This window comes from Phalangium opilio, unplaced genomic scaffold (assembly GCF_054372755.1).
Source record: "Phalangium opilio isolate 3A_F unplaced genomic scaffold, DU_Popi_V2 ptg000053l_1, whole genome shotgun sequence".
NCBI lineage: Eukaryota > Metazoa > Arthropoda > Arachnida > Opiliones > Phalangiidae > Phalangium > Phalangium opilio.
In genome coordinates, this window is record NW_028324172.1 from 2,272,659 (window position 1) to 2,294,022 (window position 21,364).

At 37.9% G+C, this 21,364-nt stretch overlaps 1 long non-coding RNA gene across 1 annotated transcript; it reads left to right on the forward strand.

The window, feature by feature from the left end:
• The first annotated feature begins 477 nt into the window (after positions 1–477).
• LOC149672391 (uncharacterized) lies at positions 478–866 on the forward strand. The gene is made up of 3 exons (XR_016367133.1): positions 478–513; positions 574–643; positions 740–866. It is a non-coding gene; the product is annotated as an uncharacterized LOC149672391 (long non-coding RNA).
• The last annotated feature ends 20,498 nt before the right edge of the window (positions 867–21,364 follow it).

Here is a 21,364-nt window from a genome sequence, read left to right on the forward strand (position 1 = left end):
TGTCGATGAGAGCGCGACAATTGATTGTTTCCGACTTGACCAAGCGATCGTTCCCTGTCCGAATTGGAATAGGTATCCGCTCGTTGATTTCCGGTCGTGATGATCACCGGCCCAATCTGCATCAACGTAGCCGACAAGTTCTGGTGTTTCCTTCAAAGCTGGGAAATGAAGTCGGACATCTTTTGTTCCCTTGAGATAACGCATTACTCGTCTGACGGCCGTCCAATCTCTTTCTCTTGGCTTTGAGACTCTTCGGCATAGGTAGCTGATGCTAACTGCAATGTCTGGTCGTGAAACGGTAGCGATGTGTAGAAGTATTCCAATTGCTTCTCGATACCGGTTGTTGTTAGGTAGGATATCTTCGTCTCTAGACAATTTTGGATAAGAGGGATCCATAGGAGTTTTGGATATCTTCGCATCTTGCATGCCGAAGTCTTCGAGCATGAACGCTATTTTGGTTCCTTGATGGATTGTAAAGCTTCCGTCAATTCCTCGCTCAATCTGGATACCGAGGTAATACGAGGCGTTTCCTAGGTCCTTTAGCTCGAAGTGCTTATTTAGATTCTCGTACAGATTGTTGATGGTGGCTTCATTCTCGTTCAACACCAACAGATCATCTACGTATAGTAGGATATACGTCCAGGTACCGTCTTGTTCCAATTTCGAGTAAAGTCCTGGATCGGCATTGCTGCGATTGAATCCTTCATCAAGTAGAATTTGATTGGCTTTGACGTTCCAGGCCCTTGCAGATTGCTTCAATCCGTATAAGCTGCGCTTGAGTCTGCAGACCTTCTCTTCATTTCCAGGTTGGATGAAACCCGGAGGCTGTTCCATATACAGGTCCTGGACTATGTCTCCATGCAGGAGTGCGGTTTTGACGTCATAGTGTTTGACCGGTAAGTTCTTGGCTGCGGCGATACTGAGTAGAAGTCGTACGGTCTCGTACTTCACGACAGGTGCAAACGTCTCGTCAAAATCTTCGCCAAACTTCTGAGAATAGCCTTTGGCGACTAATCGAGCTTCATATTTGCTGAGTGTTCCATTTTGATCATGTTTGGCTTTGAAAACCCAACGACAACCAATGGCCTTCCGATTTGGTGGTAGGTCTGTTAACTCCCAGGTGCCTTTTTCATGCAAAGATGATATTTCTTCTTTAGCAGCATCTGTCCAGTTCTTCTTTTCTCTCGGATTTAAGTCGGCGAGTTCCTCCCATGAGCTTGGTTCGCGAGGATATTGAACCGTTGCCTTGTACGTCAATCTCTTTGGTGGAATGCCCTTATTATCCCTTTCCGATCGTCTTGGAAGAATAGGAACTGATGGTATTTCTTCAGATTCTTGTTCTCCATCTGATGATGATTCTGATTGTTCCTTTTTCGGATGTGACGTGATCAAGGAGTCAGCTGAATTAGTCTCTTTTTCCCCTTCTGGCTCTGATATGATACTTTCTTCAAAGGTGTTGTCTCTTGTTCCTTCGTCGAAAGTGACAGAACGGCTGAAGTGAACTGTGGCAGTCTCAGGATTGAGAATACGATAGCCTTTCGTTGCTAAGCCATATCCGACCAGGACTCCTTTAAAAGCTTTGTCTCCGAATTTTACTCGTTTCTCCTTGGGAATGTACGAATAGGCTTTACTTCCGAATACACGGATGTGTCCAGTACGTGGCTTTGAACCACTCCAAAGCTCATAAGGTGTTACGTCAATGGCTCTTGTTGGCAGACGATTTTGAAGATAGGCGGCGGTCGTGACAGCTTCACCCCAGTAACGGTTCTCGAGTTGTGCGTCTAACAGCATGCATTTGGCCATTTCCGTCAAAGATCGATTCTTGCGTTCCGCAACTCCGTTCTGTTGTGGATTATACGGTACGGTTAACTGGTGTTCGATGCCAAGTTCCTTGAGATAATCTTCAATTTCATGGCTGATATATTCTCCACCATTGTCTGATCGAAGAGCTTTCGGGTATCTTCCGAATTTGGTCCTTACGGATGCAATGAAATACTTGAATGCAGTTAGAACGGAGTTCTTGGTCTTCATCAGATAGAGCTGTGTAAATCTTGAGTAATCATCGATGAATGTTAGTATGTATCGATTACCGCCAGGTGTCACTGTCGGCATTGGCCCGCATACGTCCGTATGGATTAGTTCCATAGGCTCCTTGGTCTTCGATGTAGATGTTGGGAATGGTTTAGCTGTCATCTTTCCCTTTAGACAACATTCGCAAATAAGCTTCCGCTGACATTCGGATAGCTTGATACCATCGGCAAGATTCTTCGATGAAAGAGACTTCACGGAATCTATGTCCCGATGCCCTAGCCGTCTATGCCAGAGGTGAATGCAATCGGCTGTATGCGAGTTGCTGGCAACTTTTGCTATTTGCTTGGTTTGAAATCGATAAAGGAATCCATCCATCTTGGCGAAAGCTGCAACGTTTTGACCTTCCATGATTCTGCATTCGTCGCCTTCGAAGATAACAGTGTGTCCTGTCTGCGTCAAACGGTGTACAGAAAGTAAGCTGCCTCCTAGTTTTGGAACATAAAGGATGTTCTTCACGGCTATACTATGTACTTCTCCGTTTGGAGCGAGGCAGTCAATCATGCCATCTCCAATCCCTTCTGCCATTATGATTGAATCGTCGGCGAGATGAATCTTCTCCGATTTCGGCGTTATGAATTTGAAATTCTTTCGATCGCTGGACATGTGACTGGTGGCCCCTGAGTCCACATACCATGAGTTCGCTTGTGAGCCATTCGAAGCCTTGAAGGCTGTATACTCCCCGCTCGTTCTCTTTTCTACCGCTGCTTTACTTCGCTCACTTCGTGATGCAGCATGTTCTCGATCCAGCTTATCTTTGTAGCCTCGGCAGTCCTTCATATAGTGCCCTGGCTTGTTACAATGATAACAGACTCCTCTGCTTGGACGACGCCGTTGATTATTGAACCTTCGACCTTTGCTTTGACTTGAAGTCTGCAATGCTGTGTCATTCCTAGAGGAAGCTGCTCTAGTCTCTTGACGTCGATTGAATTCGTCCAGTAATTTCGCTTTCACTAAGTCTAGTGTCAGATCTGCTTCCGGTCTCACTTCGAGGGCTGAGACCAAGACATTGTAAGATTCCGGTAGACTGCAGAGTAGCATGGCAGCGACGTGTGTATCAGGCAACTTTTCTCCGATTCCTCGTAATTTCTCGACGATCTCCAACATGGACACTATGTGGTCTTGCATACTTTGGTCATCGTCCTTGAAGCGCATTTGATGCATCTTCCGTAGCAGGAATAATTTGCTTGTGATGTTCGCTTGCTCATGTAACTTCTGAAGTGTCTCCCACATGGAATGAGCAGTCTTCTCGTGAACGATATGAATTAATTGATCGTCTTCCACAGACAGTGCTATTGCAGCTTGGGCTTGCTTGTCTCTCTTATCCCAGTCAGCAGGAGGTTCCGACGTAGGTTTCGCTTTCTCGACGACTTCCCATAGATTGTCTCTGGTCAGTACCATCTTCATTTTGAATTTCCATAGTTGATAGTTAGTATTGTTCAACTTCGTGACAAGAGATTTAAAGTCGCTTGAAGCCATCTTGTATACGTGTTGACCTATGACTAAGTCTTATTATACTACTATAACAACTGGTACCCGACTGTCCTTAACATAAGTGTTTACACGTGGCTGAGCCCATAACCTGATAGATTTTCATAGCCTAACTTATATTAAAGAGATAATCCATAAGGAAGAGAGAGACCAAATAAAATAACGAACTGTTTATTAAACAAGTGAGAGAGTGAGACGTGATCAAATGATAACATTACATTGCTATTTATAGCAGTTACTAAAAAACAGTATTAAGATATTATTAACCGGTTAAAAAAAACTAACATCGCATTTCTTAGGTAACAGAGTTAATATGATCCGAGTAGATAAGAGTCGATTTCTCCAACAACCACTTCCTATAAAATACTCTTTGTACTTTTCACGAATTTGAGCATTATCTTTTTTATGGGTTCTTGTTCCTTGTCGTTGTAATCTTCCCATGCAGGTAATCGGGTTATTTCTCCATTCTCCAGTTTGTAAATTGCCATCTTCGTCAATATAATCCGAAAACTTTTGTGGGCAATAGTGTCGAAAAATGGTATCCTCTTCTTTGGTCAATAAATAATTGTGTAGGCAGACAACAGCCTTTACGATAGCTTCAGCATTTTGAGGTTCCAGAGGAATGGCGTTTCTTAATACACGAAAGCGTGCACTTGCAATTCCAAAAGCATTTTCTATGCATCTCCTTGCGCGAGATAATCTATAATTAAATATATCTTTGTCTTCTGGAAGAAACCTCCCAGAAAATGGTCTCATCAAATGCTTTTGCAATGGGAACGCTTCGTCGCCAATAAAACAGAAAGGTAGCTCATCCCCATTTAGCTCAATTCTTCGGGCATCAGGAAAGAAATCGTCATCTTCAATTATCCTTCTCAAATCAGATGCTGCGAGAACTCCTCCATCGCTTATCCTTCCAAAATTGCTAATGTCAACAAAATTAAATTTGTAGAAAGCATCACATGATGCCATCAAAACAATGCTGTGATGTCCTTTGTAATTGAAATATTGAGACCCTGAATTTGGTGGCGCAATAAGATTTATATGCTTGCCATCTATGGCACCCACACAGTTTGGAAAGTTCCATTTTTAAAAAAGTGAAGTGCAGTGTTCATCATAGTTTGTTTTGATATTGGTGACAAAACTATTGGTTGAAGAGTCTCCCAGATAACCTTGCATGTCTCGGGTATAATTTTCGCCACTGTAGATTTGCCCATTCTAAAGGCAAGGGAAAGCGATCGATAGCTATCGCCAGTTGACAAGTATCTACAATGGTTATATTAATTAATTTCATTGACAGTCCATATAATTATAAACAAAATGCCTTAAAATGATTTAGTCACGTACCGTAAGGTTAAATACAATCTCTCTTCTGCTGATATTGTTTTCCTTAGGTGAGTTTCTTGTTTAGTCAATCTATCTCCAAGTAGGCCAAGAAGATAATCGAATTGGTTCGGAGTCATCCTGCAATATTCTATGTACAGTGGATCACCATGAAGTTCATTGTACAGCCTCAACTTCGGAATTAAATTGTGAAAATCACCGTCCATCTCACGGTCAGCAAATACTTCCCTAACCCATATCCTTCTTTTGTTTTTATTTTTTAATTTATTTCTACGCTTTATTAGAAGCAGGGAATAAATAATAAGGTTATTTAATTCTAAAAACTGTCTCCGATGTGCTTCACAGATCAGCGCCATCTTAAATGATGACGTAATTCAATGTCTCTCCTGATTGGCTGCGTAGGCGCGAACGACGCGAAAATGTTCGTAATTTCAAAGATTTTTTGGGGAGCTGCGTACCACGTGTTTCATGCGTGCGAAGCGACGTTTTTTGTGTGTGGACAAGGCGCGCAACTGGCGTGCGAAGCGCGCGAGCGCGCGAAGCCGAAAAAAAGATGTAGTGTGGACGGACCTTAAATCATTGAAACATGATAAAACTAACAAACTTAAGTGTAAACGGTACTATCTTAAAAACAAGACGTTGTTTAAGAGAAATAGGGCAAAAAACTATGTGGAGCGTAAATCTCTACTTGAGATAGCGAAAAAACCTAAGAGAACTATGCCGCCAGGTGGAGACGCTAATTTGCGCTCAAAAAATAGGAAACCAAATAAACGAGATAAATTTGTCTTTGCGAAAAGACTCCCGAAGCCTTGAAACCAGCTGCACTATTGTCCGTTCTTGAGGTGTTTTCAAGAAACTCTTGAAGAACTGAATAGTTCGATAACAACATTTTCAGCGATGAAACCCGAACGTACCATCTAGTTGGACAAAATGATCGCAAGTTCTCTGAGCTGGAATTTTCTTCGTTCGCTTGAATAGCCTTAAAAGCTGAGATTCTTTTAGCTGATGCTTTGACAAAAGTGATTAGATCTTTGGCAATTCCAATGAAATTTCGGACAGGTGTGATTTTTTCAAGAGTATCCTGTACCACAAGATTGAGATTATGCGCGCAACAATGGACGTATACTGCTCTCTTCTCTACTTCCAGTACCCGAGAGCGAAGACCAGTCAAATGACCGCTTACATTACTTGCTCCGTCATAACATTGACCACGACAATTCGAGATGTCTAATTCGCAACGTATCCATACATCATTTAGTATGGAAAACAAAGTTTCAGCAGATGTCAACGGTGTTTCGTAAAAGCCTACAAAGTGTTCGTGAATATCAAAGTTGTCATCAACAATACGAAAACAGAAAGCCACCTGCTCTTTCACTGAAATATCAGTGGTTTCGTCAATAGAAATGCTGTAATACTTGGTCTGTTTAACAGCACCGATTACTTGCCGAACAGTAGATTTCCCGAGCAAAGATATTAACTCATTGACGACTTCGGGTGAAATCCACTTAGTTTTCCGATCTAGCCAACGTTTGAGTTCTGGGATATCTTCGGCGCGTAAAAGGAGTAACTGATTAAGATTGGAAGATTGGTCCGTGTGTCCTCATATGGAAATTCCTTGCTTAGCCAAATACAGAATGGAAGAAAAAACTACTTTTAAGGCTTGACGCGATTGTCTCATTTCTTTGAGCTTCCAGGCGGATAATACAGCCGAGAGTCTTGAGACACAAGCATTTCTTTTTGAAAAAGAAGCATTCGAAGCAGCTCTATGAAAAGAACAGTGTTCGTGCTTTGAAAACCTTTCAATAGCTTTCTTCCAGTTGCTGAATCCATCATTAACAAATGCATTAATAGTTGCCCTTTCCGTGGATAAAACACTTCCCACGACAGTTTTCTCTGCAACAGCAGATTGACAAATTTTACAAAAAACCATTTCTTTGTCTTTTTCATAATTGAGCCACGGAAACTTATCGTTCCACTGTGATTGAAACTTTCGACAGTTGATCATCTTCTTCAAATTGAGGCTGCAAACGCTTGTGGATTTTATTCCACTGTAAGGCGACGAAGTGCTGGCCACACATGCTTGAGAGTTAAAATCCTCGTCAGCAGCTTCAGGATCTGTGACAGCATCCGGCTCTGCCTCTGAGTTTGATGATTTTGTTTCTTCACTCGGTAAACACGTTTGAGATTTCAAACTTTTGGAATCCTGTTTCGAGGATTGTTTCCATTTTTGTAAATATTTATCCATTGCAAAGTTTTAGCTCTAAACCTTTTATTCGTATTTTTGTATTAATTTCCGAATACTAAAACTATACTCGAGTTTTTCGTATTTTTCCTAAATCCAACAGTTCTAATGGCCAATAACGTCATCAGTTGCAAGCGAACAATGATGTAGAAAAATTACATGCCTGCTTAATATTAATTATCAAGAAACTGTGGTAGCCAAGAATGATAACGAAAGTCAAAAAGAGAGACACTTTAACGGCCAGGTAGTTTCTATCTCCAAAGCGCACTTGCCTGAGTTGCCTCGGCGCAAAGTGGACGAGTAGTACGTCACGTGATAGGAAATTCCAGAGGGTTAAAAAAGAAACCGAGACTCACAAAACGTAGCAGCCTAGGAGGTAGAGCTGTAAACATTGGTCTGAATTTTTCTCTATGTTGCACCTAATGCGCATGCGTGGAACTGTAGGACCAAGCCATTACCGTGTTAGAAAGGGGTGGACGGATAATTTAGTTTCTACGAGCCTCCTTTTAGTAGGCACTGATTGGGGTTTCTAAGCGATGCGAAGTGGTTTATTCCATATCACGTCTGAAAACACTGAGCACTTCCATTTGGAAAATAATCGCGCATATTCCATAATTAGTAGAAAATGTTTATTAGGATATTTGCAGATAATGATGGCTATGTCGATGTGAAATACCGATCTAATCGTAAATAGAATGACTAAAGTTACTCAAGTATTACAACAAGAAAAGAGCACTATTGGGTAGGATTGCACTTTACGTGACCAATCCAACTAACAATGGTTTCTAGTTAATTGGACCATGAGGAGTCCGAAAAAAATAGTTAAAAAAATTATTTGGCCGCCGCAAGTTGGTCAAAAATTTTTTTGAAAATTTTAAAATCCATGCACTTACCGCCATTGAAATCGCTATCCCCTTAACGCATTCTGCACTCAATCTTTCAAAATAAGCCGATGGTGACTGTGAAAAATTGACGTACTCGCGCCGGAGTTATAGCTATGGAATTTTAAGCTTACGGAAACCGTTTATTTCTGAATAAAGGACGGAAATATAAATGCGAGAAAAACTGAAATGTTTTGGGAAAATCGTTGAATTTTTCGGGAATTCGATAATTGATAACAGTAAATTTTGGAAAAAGCCGTCAAATTATTCGGGGATTTTTTTTAAATCACTCAACATTATTTTGTAAAATGTGTCAAATCCTTGGGATATTTGTCAAATGTGAATGGGAGTACAACTATATTTTGAAAAAGGCGCCAATTTATTTCAACAATATTTTGGAAAAGGCGACAAACTATTGGTCAATTAACAATCCTTGGTAAATTTGATTTTTTGTAAAAAAATTTGAAATAAAAGGCGTAGAGCTATTGCAACTATGTTTTAGAAAAGGTGTTAAATTATAGGGAAATTAGCAAATGTCAACGTCAATATTTCTGAAAAGGAGTCTAGTTTTTTTGCAACTATATTTTGGGAAAGGCGACAAATTATCAAGAAAGTACCAAATGTCAACATCAATATTTTGGAAAAGGCGTTAATTTATTTCAATTATATTTTGGAAAATGCGTCAATTTAATTCAATTATATTTTGGAAAAGGCGTCAATTTATTTCAAATATATTTTGAAAAAGGCGTTAATTTATTTCAACTATATTTTGGAAAAAGCGTTAATTTATTTCAACTATATTTTGGAAAAGGCGTTAATTTATTTCAACTATATTTTGGAAAAGGCGTCAATTTATTTCAATTACATTTTGGAAAAGGCGTTAATTTATTTCAACTATATTTTGGAAAAGGCGTCAATTTATTTAAACTATATTTTGGAAAAGGCGTCAATTTATTTCGACTATATTTTGGAAAAGGCGCAAATTTATTTCAACTATATTTTGGAAAAGGCGCCAATTTATTTCAACTATATTTTGGAAAAGGCGTCAATTTATTTCAACTATATTTTGGAAAAGGCGTCAATTTATTTCAACTATATTTTGGAAAAGGCGACAAACTATTGGTCAATTAACAAACTTCAACATCAATATTTTGGAAGTCATTGCAACTATATTTTGGAAAGAGTGCCTATTTTTCGGCAATTTGATAAATGTAAACACCTTTTCAAAAATATCTTCCTTTACATTTACCAAATTTAGGAATAATTTGATGCCTTTTCCAAAATATCGTCCTTTACATTTACCAAATTTAGGAATAATTTGATGCCTTTTCCAAAATATCGTCCTTCACATTTACCAAGCTCAGGAATAATTTGACGCCTTTTCCAAAATTTTGTCCTTCGCATTTATCAAATCCAGGGATAATTTGACGGCTTTTCCAAAATATCGTCTTTCACATTTATCAAATTCCAGAATAATGACACATTTTCCAAAATATCGTCCTTCATATTTGTCAAATTCCCGAATAATATGACACCTTTTCCAAAATATCGTCCTTCACATTTATCAAATTCAGGTATAATTTGACACCTTTTCCAAAATATTGTCCTTCACATTTATCAAATTCCCGAATAATATGACACCTTTTCCAAAGTATCGTCCTTCACATTTGTCAAATTCCCGAAAAATATGACACCTTTTCCAAAATATCGTCCTTCACATTTGTCAAATTCCCGAATAATTTGACACCTTTCCAAAATATAGTCATTCACATTTATCAAATTCCCGAATAATTTGACACCATTTCCAAAATATCGTCCTTCACATTTATCAAATTGCCGAAAAATAGGCACTCTTTCCAAAATATAGTTGCAATGACTTCCAAAATATTGATGTTGAAGTTTGTTAATTGACCAATAGTTTGTCGCCTTTTCCAAAACATAGTTGAAATAAATTGGCGCCTTTTCCAAAATATAGTTGAAATAAATTGACGCCTTTTCAAAAATATAGTTGAAATAAATTGACGCCTTTTCCAAAATATAGTTGAAAAAAATTGACGCCTTTTCCAAAATATAGTTGAAATAAATTGGCGCCTTTTCCAAAATATAGTCGAAATAAATTGACGCCTTTTCCAAAATATGGTTAAAATAAATTGACGCCTTTTCCAAAATATAGTTGAAATAAATTGACGCCTATTCCAAAATATAGTTGAAATAAATTAACGCCTTTTCCAAAATATATTTGAAATAAATTGACGCTTTTTCCAAAATATATTTGAAATAAATTGACGCTTTTTCCAAAATATAATTGAAATAAATTGACGCCTTTTCCAAAATATAGCTGAAATAAATTAACGCCTTTTCCAAAATATAGTTGAAATAAATTAACGCCTTTTCCAAAATATAGCTGAAATAAATTGAAGCCTTTTCCAATATATTGATGTTGACATTTGCTAACTGCCCAATAATTTGTCGCCTTTTCCGAAATATTGTTGAAATAAATTGACGCCTTTTCCAAAATATTGATGTTGACATTTGGTACTTTCTCGATAATTTGTCGCCTTTCCCAAAATATAGTTGCAAAAAAACTAGACTCCTTTTCAGAAATATTGACGTTGACATTTGCTAATTTCCCTATAATTTAACACCTTTTCTAAAACATAGTTGCAATAGCTCTACGCCTTTTATTTCAAATTTTTTTACAAAAAATCAAATTTACCAAGGATTGTTAATTGACCAATAGTTTGTCGCCTTTTCCAAAATATTGTAGAAATAAATTGGCGCCTTTTCCAAAATATGGTTGTACTCCCGTTCACATTTGACAAATATCCCAAGGATTTGACACATTTTACAAAATAATGTTGAGTGATTTAAAAAAAAGTCCCCGAATAATTTGACGGCTTTTTCCAAAATTTACCGTTATCAATTATCGAATTCCCGAAAAATTCAACGATTTTCCCAAAACATTTCAGTTTTTCTCGCATTTATATTTCCGTCCTTTATTCAGAAATAAACGGTTTCCGTAAGCTTAAAAAATTCCATAGCTAACTCCGGCGCGAGTACGTCAATTTTTCACAGTCACTTTCGGCTTATTTTGAAAGATTGAGTGCAGAATGCGTTAAGGGGATAGCTATTTCAATGGCGGTAAGTGCATGGATTTTAAAATTTTCAAAAAATTTTTTGACCAACTTGCGGCGGCCAAATAATTTTTTAACTATTTTTTTCGGACTCCTCATGGTCCAATTAACTAGAAACCATTGTTAGTTGGATGGGTCACGTAAAGTGCAATCCTACTGGAAAGTTCCCCCATGGGTCTCGGGAAATAAGCTTTCACGGCCAATGGGAAAAACATAGGCTTACGAAAACGATTCCATTGAAAACTTCGGATCTTTCTCTTCGAATTAAACACTTTAAACGCCAGGTTAGGCCCAAATATTATTGAGAAAACTCGAATAGAAAATATGTCATCATTTGCCTAAAATGGAACACCCCGAAACACGGAAATTTACTCTATATTTTTACATCCATAACTAATGTTTTTCTCACTAAAGGACAACAAAAAAGACCTTAAAAGATGTGTTGATTCATTACCTGTTTTATAATTTTGGTCCCGTAAGCGTAGATTAAGATGCGGAAAAGATAGGGGAATTATTAGCCCAGTATCCAGGTTTAGTCATAAACGTGCTGTAAATTTTAGCTGATTTAGCATCACTTATTTCCCGCACCCCCTTTATTACAGTCATATTTATCTGGACTATTTTATCCTACTATGCTTAATATGGAATATCACTCCGCTTGGCTTTCACAATATGTACAATAGATCCAAAATGTTATAAAGCTTAAAAATTCTCAAAATATGCTTTCTTTTTTTTTTCAGTGCCAAACTTAAAATCAACGAATTTATTTCAAAATGTCGCTTGAAATTATTAAACCGGACAATATTTTAGAAATACTGCACAGTCTGTACTATTAACCCTTTAACAGGAAAATTCCGACATTTGATCGATTTCGGAAAAAATAATACCTTTTCCCCACAGAGCCTATCACCAAACCTAAATTTCCCACGATATGAGAGATTACCCACACATTGGCAACACTGCTTTAAAAAGTTACAACAAGCACCCTTTCGAGACATGTCCAGAACAAATTAGTGCTTAACCCGCTAATATTACGACCACGGAGAATTGATGTAAACTGTAGTTGAAATATCATCATGTGCGACCAGCGGCACTGAATAGTCTCTAACCATTGTTAGAAACTAGAGAGAGAAATAGGTGAGGAGCATTAATCATGTCCTGAGCTATGAGAATGAACAGTATGACTGTTGACTGAAGTACAGACTGTTAAAGAAGTCTGTTCGCGTTGCGGTTTTTGCACATATTTTACTATATTTCGAAAACTTTGCAAGCTAGCGCTCTGGAATAAAGTGCATTATAATAATTTTTCATTTCTCTTTCATATTTTATCCGTTTCATAGTTGTTCATTGCAAACTTTTACCGGAAACCGGAAGTGTCCAAATTAACAACTTTTTAAATATTGGATTCTCGTGGTTATAAATGCGATTTTCGGATTCCTTGGGGTCGATTCATATTTGAAAAGTTTTCACCGGATGAGTAGGTCACGAGTAATTAGCCTTTATTCAAAATCTGGCAACTTCGATTTAAATGGCGATAATTAATAATCGAGAATCGAATCTTTGTCGAAATAATGCTTGTTAGATGTTATGGCGCTTTATGCATATATATATATATATGTTAGGTCTTGTGGCGCAATGCTTTGAAACAAATCCGTCGTTCATTAAGAGAAAACCCGCGTATTTTGAAGAGGATAAGCCGTTTGAAAACGTTGTCAATTGGGCCATGACATAATAATATCTAGAACTTCTTAATTTTGTTTGGGTCTTCAGCCCGACTCATTGCAGCCCAGTGAAAATTTCATTCATGATGGCATATGCGCTGCACGAGAGACCTTCAAATAGACAAATTGGACTATTCCATATATATAAAACTACTTCAGAGGAGATAGCTTTCATGCTAGGAACATTCGCTACACGATTGAGCGTCGCTAAACGGAACCTAGTGTTGTCTATAGCCTTGTTGAAAATAAGTATATGAGGTTTAAATTGATGTGCATTTTTGTATGAATGTTTTTTAAAGCATTAGGCCCAATTCACGCGCGCGCGAAATATTCATGTTTTTTGTTTGTATTAATTTGTGTTTTATATAATTTTTGTAAACTTTGGATTATCATTGTCCCTCGCAAAACAGTATAGATAGCTTAAGTCGGATATTTTGTATAAGAAAAATAAATATAACTGCTTTAAATAGAATCTTTGACCGAAGGATCGGTTCGCTTAAAAAAAAGTAGAAAGACTAGTTAGTTTGGATAGGACTGTTCAAAGATTCAGGGTATTATATGAAATGCACGTGTACTGATTCAAAGTTAAGATTAAGAAAAATAAAAGAGAAAATGAGGGGATAGAATAATAAGGGTAAAGGCCGATGCTCTAGCCATAAATATAATTGGTTAAAACAAAACTGAACTTTGAATATGGGGGTGTAAAATAGAAATCGAACTTTGAGACCTAGCAAGAAGTTAGGAATCCTCACTTGGACATAAGAGAAAAGTCTGTTGGTTATGGGCTAGCGAAGAAGCGAGAAGTCCTTAGATAGGCATAAGAAAATAAAATGTTGTTAGCAAGCAAAGAAGTTAGAAGTCCGTAGTCGGACATAACTTAAATGGAAATTGCTGAGATCTAGCAAAGAAGCTAGAAGTCCTAGTTGGACATAAGAAATAATAGAAATAGAGCTCAGACCTAGGCAAGGAGCTATAGTCTTCGGACATAATAATTAAAGGATGGAAAATAAGAATAGATTTGGAAAACGGTTTAAATACCACGGAAAGTATAATTCAAGAGAAAAGCTGAAGTAAAGGAACAGTTTGAAATAAAAGATGTTGAGTTGATTGAAATAAATAAAGCGTTGATTTGTCTAAAGCAAAAAACTGAGTGACTTTGCCATTGATTGAAGTGATTCTTATAAGTTCCGCGACGAACGGGGACTTATGGTTTCGATTTTTCCGTCGGTCGGAACACTTCCATAAATTTGAGCTCTCCCAAAAATAAAGGTAACGGATTAAGGGGAAAAACGTAAAAAGCAATGAAAGCAACAAGCCTCCCGCGTTTAACGCAAATGCTAGGCTTAATAATAAAGCCGCCCGCAACCAAGGCAATGGCAAGGCGCATTTCACAACTGACGTTCTAAGCTACCGTATTTAAAAGCATAAAAATTAAATAAACAAAAATGCAAGCCGGTAACAAAGTTAAAAACTGAAAATAACTGCTTACAGCTAAAATGAGCCAGAATGGTAAAAAGTGAAGTTGGTCTCTCTGCGCTGATAGCCTGCTACTCCTTTTGTTTATCTTCTATGGCAAAATTACTAACTTCGGGAATCGAGGTGTAGCAAATTGAAAAAAAAAACCCCATGCTGTTGTTAACTTGATCACATATATTTATTATCTAGAACGTGATTGGGATATTCGAGTAACTTTGGGTTTTAAGATTATTAAGAAGGAAAGAAACCATGTCTGTTTGAAGAATTTTTGGAAAATATTATACTTAGTATCTTTATTGATAATTTGTTAAAAAGTGAAACACATTAATAATAAAGTATGCAAATAACACGACTTCCTCAGAGTTTCAAAGTGAAGAATGTTCGTTAGATTTATTGAACTTTAAAAACAAGACAGTCTCTTTCAATTGTTCCTTAATATTTTATTGGCCCTCCCCTAACCCTTAAACACAATCTTTATCTTTTTCTAAACGACAGACATAAAAGCTGAATAAAATTAGGAGGCAAAGCATTGTAAGCTGCCATGACCATATTCAATAGGTCGGCCCGGTTCGAGGGTATTCGTTTCTCCATGTTATTAACCCACATGGTTTCGATCGGGTTTAAGTCGGGCGGGAGAGCGGGCCAGTCCAGAACGTCAATCCCATTGTTTTCCAGATATTTTGCAACGATTCGGGACGTATGAGCTGGGCAGTTATCCTGCTGAAACCATACACTAAAACAATATTTTAAGTTAGAAAAGAATAATGATTAGTTTATTAATATTAATACCGGTCGCGGTCGTCTTCATTATGTAAAAAAGGCGAACGTGTTACACTACGATTTATATACTTCTAATCAATTTTATAAGCATGCACATTACTACTTTATGTTTATCAATTTCTGTTAAAATTTATGGCCATTCGAAGTAAAAGCAAACATAAAACCATTAAGCCTTCTCCTTGGCGTTCGAACCCCAAAATTGTTCACGGCCCTCTCACACTCTGACCTTGGAAGCAAAAAGAAAAAGCAAACACAAACTGCCAACAAAAGACACACGTTGAAACGGAAAAATTCATACATCGACGAAGGTGTAGCACTTTGGCCAATAGGGGGAGACCGCTCAAGGGAGAGATGGATGCTGTGGCCATGGGCCGTAAGCCCACGGGTAAAATGAATAATACAAAAAAACCAGAGTTGGACAGACACTGAAGGAGAAAGGACCTCTTTTGCTCCACACTCTGAAACTTAAAATTTTAGCGAATGTTTTCAATTTTCAAAGTCAAATAAAATATAGTTCTGATTTGTTAAACCTGACCATTCATTAGAAAATCACGACACCTCTGACTGCACTGTTTCAGTCCGGTACAGTCAGAACAACCAAGCTCTCCCAAGCGAACCAAACAGAAAGAGAAACAAAGGGTTGGACAACGCTCGCCACAAGTCAAGGCACACTAACCCCAACAACTTTTCTATATGGTGCCGAAACCCGGGACCTATTAACAAGTAAGTCCCGAACTTTCGTGAAAATCTGCAACCATGAATGCCACCGGAAATCAGAACACTGCGCCAAATACATCACAAAATGGTGCACCAAACGCGTCTCAGAACGTCGCGCCAAATGCGCAACAGACTGCCACAGGAAGTGGAAACCAAAACAATTCGCAAAATGCAGCGCAAAACGTGCAAAATGACGCAATAAACTCTGCCGCCAGTAACCCGACGCAACCACTAAAACAAAAGCGCTAAAATTAGCAAAAGGTGCGAGAGCCAGTGCGCGAAAAGCGGTGACGCGCAAAATAAACCAAATAAAAACCCTCATTGGCGCCAGCCAACCCCTGATCGACGACATTGAAGACGAGCTGTCGATTCTGATTGATCGTGAAAAAGACCTAAATATTATCGACGCTCAAATCGAAGGTCTTATAGAGGACGAAACGGAAATGGAAGCTGAAATGGACAGTGCCATAAAGTACCGCGAAGACATTGCCATAATAAAACTGGCAACAAAAAGGATTCTTCAACATCTCGGACAAACTTCAGCAACAACTGGATACGCAGGCTCCTTGACATCGACGATTACCAATGCCTCGGCAACAGTGAATCCAGTGAACACCCCAGCCGGCTCCGGTGGAGCACTAGCGGCCACGGGTCAAAACTTCATACCATGCATACGTCGGCCAACACTGTGTCGACCAATCCGTCGCTCCCACCTGGTCAAGCCGGAAACACCCCAAGAAATAGACCGGAAGTGCGACTACCCGAACTTTCCATCCCTACGTTCAGTGGGGACTTTTCCAATTGGAACAGTTTTTGGGGACGGTTTGAAGTAACGATTGATAGAAATTCGAGGCTCGAAAAGGTAGAAAAATTCTTTTATCTCACGTCATTCTTAGAGGGGGAAGCCCTTCAGACCATAAAGGGGTTGGAAGAGATTGATGACTCGTACGACGAAGCAGTAGTGCTATTAAAAAGGAGGTATGATCATTCGGAAGTAACCGTGAATACCCACATCAAGCAGCTTTCAGAATTGCAGCCAATCCTTAGCTCACAAAATTTAAAAGAGTTGAGAAAAATGCTAGATACGTGTGAGATTAGCCTTAGAAGTTTAAAAGCTTTAAGGGTCAACACCGCCGAAAGGGTTTCGTTTCTTAGCCCGACGCTGTTGCGTTGTTTGTCTGATGATTTGAGAACCGAATTCTGTCTTAAGTATAAGCCTTCCAACAACCAAACTTGGGATGCTGAAGAAATAATGGAATTCATGAGGGGGCAAATTGAATGTCGCGAGTTAGCACGAATTCTTAGCACTGCACCGGCAAAGTCGGGGCAGGCCAAAGCTCACGAAACTATGAGCAAAGATACCCCTTATCTCGATAGATATAAAAATAGGGGTAAAACTGAATGTAAGCAAACGTACAAAGCCTCCGCCTACGGCTACAAAGTACCCCTCAGAGAATATATATTGCATTTTGTGCAAGAATGAAACCCACAAAAATATTTACTGCCCAAATTACACCTTAGAACAAAAGAAATCAATTGTAAGGGATAGTGGCAGGTGTGTTATATGCTTACGTTTGGGTCACGATGCTAGATATTGCAGGACGAGCTATAGAATTTGCAAGGGTTGCAAGAAAAAGCACAATTTTGCTTTGTGTGACAATAACCCTGTGCACAAAAAAACAGGATGCGCCCTATGAAAATAAGGAAAGCGAACCCATAGTTTCAGCTGTAGCTCCAATTAAAAACATCGAGAAAGTGGTAATCATGCAAACTGCTTTAGCTATTGTAAGAGATCCAGAAAATCCCCAAACGTCGGGTCAAGCCCAATGCTTTTTTGATGGCGGAAGCCAAACTAGCTTTGTAAGGGAAAAGTTCTCTAGACAATTAAACCTGCCAATAGTGGGTAAACTCAAAAACCAGGAAGTTTACTCATTTGGCAGCAAAACCCCTACTACGAGCACGGTAAACTTAGTAAAAATAACTCTAGAAAACAGAAAATATCCCAATCAAAAGGCCGACATTATTGCGCTAGAGGTTCCATTTGTTTGTTATACATTCACAAGGCTTGATGATGAGGGAATAGAAAATATCATGCACGCCCGCAATTTACAACTAGGCGACGAAACCAAAAGCTCAAATTCCGAGGACACCGAGGTAGACATTTTAATTGGGTCCGACCATTATTGGGAATTGGTGACAGATAACAACGTAAGATTCACCCGTTCTTTAGTTGCCACAGAAACAATACTAGGGTGGTGTATTCAGGGACGAAAAAATAGCTCCCTCGACAAAACTAGCCGCGATCCCATATCGGCTATGGTAATATCCCTTACCCAAAAAAAGGTTAATGACACCCTGAAATCATTCTTTGATTTAGAAAGCATGGGGATTGACAATAGAGAGATTAAAGAAAATCTCAACGAGAAAACTGTCGAAACCTTTTATGAGGATATCACACACAATGGGGAAAGATATGTCATAAAACTTCCATGGCGAACAAATAAGGAGGCGCTCCCTGATAACTATGCAGTAGCGTCAAAAAGGTGGCACTCCCTTCAAAAGAAATTCGAAAAGGACCATAGTTTTTTCCTAGTATACCAGGGAGCCTATTCTCTAAAAATCTAAATCATTTGGACGATGATCCAAATCTAAACGTTTGGATCGGCTCCATTTGGATAGGGCGCTTAAAACCGTATTCTCTAACCCAAATCCAAATCGACATTTGGATCTCCCGCCAAACCTTTATCCAAACCAAATGTACGTCACTTCCTCTTTCATTACGTAATTTTACTTACTGTTTATTGGTCAATTCTTTTGCAGCGTTTAATATAAAAGTAAAATGTTTTTAAGCCTTGGGTTTTTGCATGTTAGATTGTATTAATTTTTTAAAATTAAGAAACCTCTTAATTTGATAGTTTAAGCTCATTAGGCCTAATTAATATTAAGTGGGAAATTAATTTGAATGAAAAATAGGTGGATATCTTTTATTAATTGGGAAATAGTGCACACATTTTTACATTTGAATTTTAGAAGCTAAGTTATTATTTATTTTGTGTATATAAAATTCAGCGTTAATTTCACTAAGGCAATAAATTAATTACCAACGTGGAATTAACTAGTACATATGTTTAATATTAGAATTTAATTGTTTCAAAACTAATAAAGTTTTGAACCGGTTTTAGTAATTTAGTTATTAAAATTTGTGATTGTCGATTGGTCAATATTGTAAATTAACCAATGGTGGAATCAATTTTTTTTAAACTCAATGAAACTGAAATATCAATCAATCATCTACTGAAAGAGGTATCAACCTACTTTTTTTTCAAAAGAAGGTAAATAAGGATTAGATGGCTTGCTGCTTCAAACAAGATTTTTAATCATGAAGAGAATATTTTGTTAATTTTGGTCAAATTTAGATATTCGGTAATCGAGTTGATATGAATAAAGCCCTTTTTGCTCATGTCTATTTTAAACTTTAATCACAGATTTCGCTTACCATTTTACAAGCATAATAAACACTACTGAAGGACGCAAATCTATCTGTGATCGGTAATGGTGACCAATATAGCAATTTGCCCAATTAATCGGTTTGAACTTCATTTGCACATTTCTATTCGTTAATTTGAAATGTTGCGAGAAATTTGAATGGAATATAAGTAGATATCTCTTTCAGAAGATAATTTTTGATGTTGATATTTAAGATTCATGGAGTTAAAAAAAATTATTAAGCTTGGATATCAACATCGGTTAATTTACGATATGGGCTTTGATGGTAGTCTGTTTATAAGATTAAATCGTTACTTTAAGTGTCACTAGACAGTATCTACCTCCAAAATCGAGAGTTAGTAACTTTATAACCATCTCCTAGTCACAGGATATCCGAGGGTCAATTTCTTATATCATTGACATGTGATTATCTGAGGAAGGCTTACTATAGCTGTCAACTTTTGGCAAGGCCTAATACCGTTTTGCTTGACTTTCGCCGTCATATTCCTTTTAAAGGAAATTAAAGCATAGATCATAGAGTATCCACCCTCGATTTTCATTTCGCAACACACGTTGGATTCGTAAACCTCGACGCGTACCACGATTAGAAGCATTAAAATGCAAAAACAACACACTGACCGGCGTGACCGCATACATTTTTAGTAAAAGACATTATTCACTACAGCTGTTTTCGAGGCTGACAGACGGCGATAAAGAAAAAGCCTTCGGAGTCCGGCCCCTTAAAGGGGGTAGTTTCGAGGGAACGAAATTCAAATGCAAGGCGCGTCCCTTGAATTCGTAAATACCGACGTTTAACGCAATTATAATATTGAAATGTTAAACAATTAAGTTAAATTTAAGAAAACAAAGCACTACTTTCAAAGTCTAAACTTTAAAAATACGACGATAAGAGAAGGCGAAGTAACGGGCAACGAGAGGCAAACATTTAAATGGCAAAAATTAACGGTAAGCCAAGGCTTAGCGCAATTTCAGCGCCTTAAAAAAAGGGCCAAGTTTAGAAATAGATTGTGGGACAATAAAAAGGTGGAAAATTATGATATTAGGCTTATATTAAAGCTTGAAACCTACTTTATATTATATTTAAAATCCATCCATGAGCAAATCCTCAAAAAATATGAAAATTACAACGAAAAAGGACCCACTCTCAAATTTTTTCCACTTAAAAAAAATGGCGGCCAGAAACGGGGTGAAAATGGGGAAAAGAGCTATCCAAATGACGATTTCCCGGCCATTTGGCTTGCCAAATATTTGGATAGGGTTTGAACCAAATGAAAAGGGATTTGGAGTTACAGAATACCGATTAGTGTCATTTGGGGATGAATCGACCCCAAATCCAAATCATTTGGATTAGGAACGATCCAAATGCAGTTAGAGAATAGGGTCCCAGAGAAAATCCAATTAGGGAAAGCGCTAATGTTGAGCATTTAGCTGAAAACAATAATTTAAATGAATGTTTAGCGGAAAGTGATGAGACGCTAAACTTAGGAGCTCCAGAATTTAATAGGGAAAACTATTTATTTAACACGAGGAAAAACTTGGCCCTCATGGTTTTAAAACTTCGAGAAAAGCATATGCTTCCTCGTTCAGTAGCCGTAGATATCGCCAATGGTGTTGGGATGATTTTAGAAAACGTTAAAGAGCTGTTTTCAAATTATGAGCCAAACAGCATTCCTATTGAAACATTAACTGATGTAATTAGAAGTGATTACAGGCTCAATACTTTTTGCATGCAAGAACTCAAATTAATCCCTCCCACTGAGTATAATCTAGGTGTAAGAGAACGATTTGGAAAAGTATATAAAGATAGCTTTCAGTATGTTAGTATTTTGACATTGCTTAGCAGAATGCTGTCATTTAATGACGTGTGGGATGAGATAAAATCATACCGGGAAACGTATTTTGGGACAGAGAAGCTTTCTGATTACCATGATGCAGATATTTTTAACAATCATCGTCTTTTTGCGATAGCCAACACAGCTTTGAGAA